At 40.5% G+C, this 4,460-nt stretch overlaps 1 protein-coding gene across 1 annotated transcript in view; it reads right to left on the reverse strand.

Moving 5' to 3' along the window:
- MAP3K1 (mitogen-activated protein kinase kinase kinase 1) overlaps positions 1–298 on the reverse strand; it is a 58,832-nt gene extending 58,534 nt beyond the window's left edge. The window contains exon 1 of the mRNA XM_005421985.2: positions 200–298. The gene's annotated coding sequence lies outside the window, so the exon portion shown is untranslated. The remainder of the gene's footprint in view (positions 1–199) is intronic.
- Between the last annotated feature and the right edge of the window lie 4,162 nt (positions 299–4,460).

Consider the following 4,460-nt stretch of genomic DNA (forward strand, 5'->3'; position numbering starts at 1 on the left):
CGGGCCGGGCTCCCCCGTGCGGGGCGCGGAGAAGCCTTTCCCGGATCTCGGAGCGCTCCCGCTCATAGCCCCGTAATGTGAGCCTCTCCTGTCCTCAGCATTGCCCCCGCAGCCGGCGAGCGGCCGGGAGGAGCGGAGCGCCCGCGGTGCCTCGCTGCGTGCGGCCGAGGAATCGCCTCTCCAGTGTGCCCCAGCTCACCTGGTCGTCCCTCTCTGGAGTCAGTAGGAAATTAAATGCACATCCTCGCTCGTAGCCTCCGCGCGTCCTTCGCCGGGTTGCCTTCAGTGGGCCGGCGCCGCTCCCCCCATCCTCATGTCCTCCTTCTCCGTGTCTGCAAACGACGGAGAAGCGTTAATGTCCCGGAGCACGCCCGCCTCCATGTGTGCGCAGGTATGCACATGCAGATGGGCTATACCCTGCCACGCACACCTACCGCTGCGGCTGTTTCCTGAGAGACTACGAGAGAGAAGAAAGGCAGGAGACATCACATGACCGAACCTTGGGAGGTTCAAGTAAATTTTCTACTTGTCGGGATTTTCGCTCGACCGCATTGGGGTGGTTTTGCTTTTTGATCTGAGATGAGAAAAAGAATACTGAATATTGCTATGCATACAAGGTTGTTTTCAGGATGGTGTGGTTTTTAGATAAAGTAGAAGTCACACAGTTCAAAGCATTTAAGCTGAATATTTCAGACTTATTTCTCAGAATTTGGTGTAACATCCAAGTGTAACATTAACTAAGTGTCTCAACAATGATTATTAGTATGGTCAATTTGCTGGGAGCAGTGATTTCATCTGAAGCACCAGTTGAGTGAGAATTACATTCCAACTTAAGCAGATTCTCTCTTGCCTTTCATATATGATCAGAGGCTGACCTAAACATAGGGTCTTTGCTGGAGGATGTGATGAGGAGATAGGAAGAGGTTTTTCCCTCTAGACAAAGCCCTGAGGACACTCTGTGCTCTATATACTTGCATATAGAATAATATCAGTAGGTAAGGCCTTGAGGTCACACTGAGTGAATTATTTAGGCGGTCTGCCAAGATGCCGCACTACCACTGTCCTTGTGCAAGTTTTTCAGTGAAGGATGCTGTGAGAAGGTCAGTTGAATTCATTGTCATCTTGAAAGTATGGTTTCCTTGGGATAAGCAGATCATCTAATATTCTCTTGCAATGTACAAGTCAGAGATATAAATTAATTCTGAGTTTCATAAAGGTAGCATTTGACACTTAAAGCCTCTTCTGTAAATTAGAGAGAGTTTTCTGGAAGATTCCTAGACCAAGACACATTGACAAAGTGAGAGTGTTACTCATGGTAATAATATAACAAAGTATCCACTTTATAGACGCAGCATGAAATTAGTTCCATGCAAATCCGTGCACTATTATATATTTTCAAATATTCCTCTCTGCCATAAAATCACATTTACAGAAAAAAGAAAATAACCACACAAACCCCTATGCTTTTAAATACATTTAAACAGAAGATGACTTTAAGCATTTTATAAATGCTCATCAAATGGAAGAGGAATACCCCTTTGAATAGTGACTGGTTGGAATAGAAAACAGAGAAGAAGAAGCATATCTTCAATAAAAGTAAATCTAGGAGGTAAGGGTGTATACAATGCGTGTGGCAGTTCTAGGGGACAGCTCTCTCAGGGTGTAAAGACTCCAACAGGGGAGAAGGAAGCAGGAAATTCAAGGAAAATGTCACAGCGGCAGTAGGGTACTGAGGAACGTGCATGTACACTGAGGTGAAATGTTTTCTGGAAAGCAGCTAAGAACAGGGCAAAATATAAAATACAGGGACAGTGGGAGGCACCACTGTAAGAAATAGCTAAAAGGAGACAGGTGCTGTCACCACTTCTGTTAAGGCATTATTTTGCCTTTTGAGTAAGGCCAGTGCTGTCAAGGTTTTGCATTACTTTTGGATAAGATGCAAAGTGGAAAACCCTTACTATTCTGTCGTTTCAAAATGCATGGCATGTCTTATAATGGTTGTTCATCGTTTCGTTACTGGCTGAATTTCAATTCTAATAAAGTACATTATGCCTATAATCCTTATATTCACCTTATTTTTTTCAATTGTGTGTTTCTCCACAGTGCCTTGGCCAGAGAAGGAAGCACAGTGGATAATAAAACCCACCTTCCATTCCTCTTTCTGGAACACTATGTAGTGTACTGCTGGCATGCAACACAGATTTATGCACAATATAAAGGCTCTACCACTTTGAAATCAGAAATTGAACGTGCTGGTTGACATCTGTGTTTTTACATTTGCTCTTGAAATTTTTTTGCACTTAAATAAACAAGTTGACCTGATTGAAAAAAAAAGTACAAAACTTACTGGAGAGCACTGAAAGATACTCAGTTACCTCTTGCACAGATGATTTCCCAGTCTATCTAAAACACAGCTCTAGAAGGTAACCTGAGAATTTTAGCAGTTTTTAGTCACAAGTAACGGCACCCAGGGTTTGTTATGAAACAGAGGCCTTTGGCCTCAAATTAGCATCGTGCAATATTTGGAACATCTACCGTTGTACACAAAGAAACTTCTGTTTGGGAACACACTAAGATTTTGCAAGCCAAGGAGTTTCCTTGTTGCACAAAACTTGTAACAGTGTAATGAATAATCAACAATTTTCAACATGCTAGAGATAGGAATCTGCTGTGCCCCTGAATACATAACCTAGGCATCATCATGCGCAAACAGAATAAATATGAGAGATAACACAGTCCATAGTTTCTGGTCTTGACTAAACATGCAAAAAGTGTTTTAATACTGTATACAAACTGGATTCTCCATGTCTTCTTAGTCTGTGTAGAAAGACTTATCCCCACCTTGATCTTCTATTCATTCTTTCCGTTGTGAGAAAGAGAAAACAAACCTGCTCCTAAGCCAAAATCCTTTCCTGTTTACTCCTCTGTATTGTAATGGAAAAGTCAAGCAACTAAATGCGAACCAATCTGAGAACCTTTTCATGCTACTTTCCTAGGTCCTACTGAAAATCTGCTGGCATTACTGTTTTCTGTAGAAATGCTATGCCATCTTGCTGATGCACCATTCTTACTTTATAGCATAACAGGTATACCTTTCAGAAGAAATTTCCTTCAGAAAATCAGGATCCCGTACCACTTCTCAGGAGAGAGAATGTCAGGTAAAACTGGAATCTGTTACAGAAAATTATAGAGGTTTTGCTCACACGCTGGGAATGTCTAGTCTACTGCTATTTATAAATTTCTTTCCTTAATATTTTACTTATGCTTTTCATTAATATTTTAATGGAAAACACATTTAAAGATTTTTTCCCCTCACATTTCAGTCCACATGGTACTGAACTTTTGTTAAAAATGTTTTTGGAATTTGTGAAACTGAGGGTGATGTTTTGACCTAGGTTTCAGGAGTAGTATAGTATAAGGAAAGAGCTGTACTTAAATCCCCTTGTTCTGCCAAAGCATGTAATAACAGTTCCCCGATTCCTTTTAAGAAATAATGGTGATGATACTACTTACAACACTCCTGCATTGTCTAGTCACATTCCTTACACTTAACAATTTTTTTTGCTGTAGCATCTACTCATGAACTGGTGAACCTTTTGGTCTATGTACCATATGGTCCAAAGCAAAAAGATGATCTCTTTCCAAAGAGTTTGCAATTTAGGTATGAAAGACAGGCAAAAAAAACAGGCAACAGAGCAATCAGCAAGCTAGAGTGTAGTCCTTGTACAGTATATCTGCTGCCTTGATTTTTTTTATCACTTGTTTGTACATTTTGCACTAACTACTGAAATCAGTTCAATTTTTGACCTCAGATATTCTTTAGAATATTCATAGCTTGATATCTAACTTGGATATTCTTCTTGGCTGTCCTACAGAGGACTTTTCTGGCCTTGAATAAGTCATGATCCTTTCATGGTTCAATTTTTCCCAGCTGTAACTGTGTAAGAAATATATTTACCTACCTAAGGCATGACAAAAGGCTGAGGGATATAATATTGAGTTTCGAGATGAATCCTTGCTCAAAAGAAATGTATTAATGAACTGAGCAAAACCTGTTGAGCCTCTTCTCATACATCACTTATGAAGACCTACCAAAATTATTGCAGCCATAAGCTCTTTTTCATATATTCTTCCAGACTAGTAAATTGACAGCATAGTTCTCACCTGAACCAACAATTCCATCGATTGCAAGCACCACTATCTGTAAACTCTCTGGGGGAAAGCAGCTCTACCATTTCAGACTCAGAAAAACACTGAGAGCTCAATTTTCCTTCACCCTGCTGCTACCACTGTTAAATCTCTTTCAGCCTAGGTGTTTGTTATTCCTACTGTCCTATGAGTCAAAGACACAAATAGAAGCACAGCTTTTAATAAATTGTGGCAGCTTTGTTCCTGGAAGTTAGATTTCCAAATTACCGAGAAACAGATGCAAGAATTTCACTTTTATTTTTGTCTCAACA

The sequence above is a fragment of the Geospiza fortis genome, unplaced genomic scaffold (assembly GCF_000277835.1).
Source record: "Geospiza fortis unplaced genomic scaffold, GeoFor_1.0 scaffold443, whole genome shotgun sequence".
In the NCBI taxonomy this organism is placed as follows: Eukaryota; Metazoa; Chordata; class Aves; order Passeriformes; family Thraupidae; genus Geospiza; species Geospiza fortis.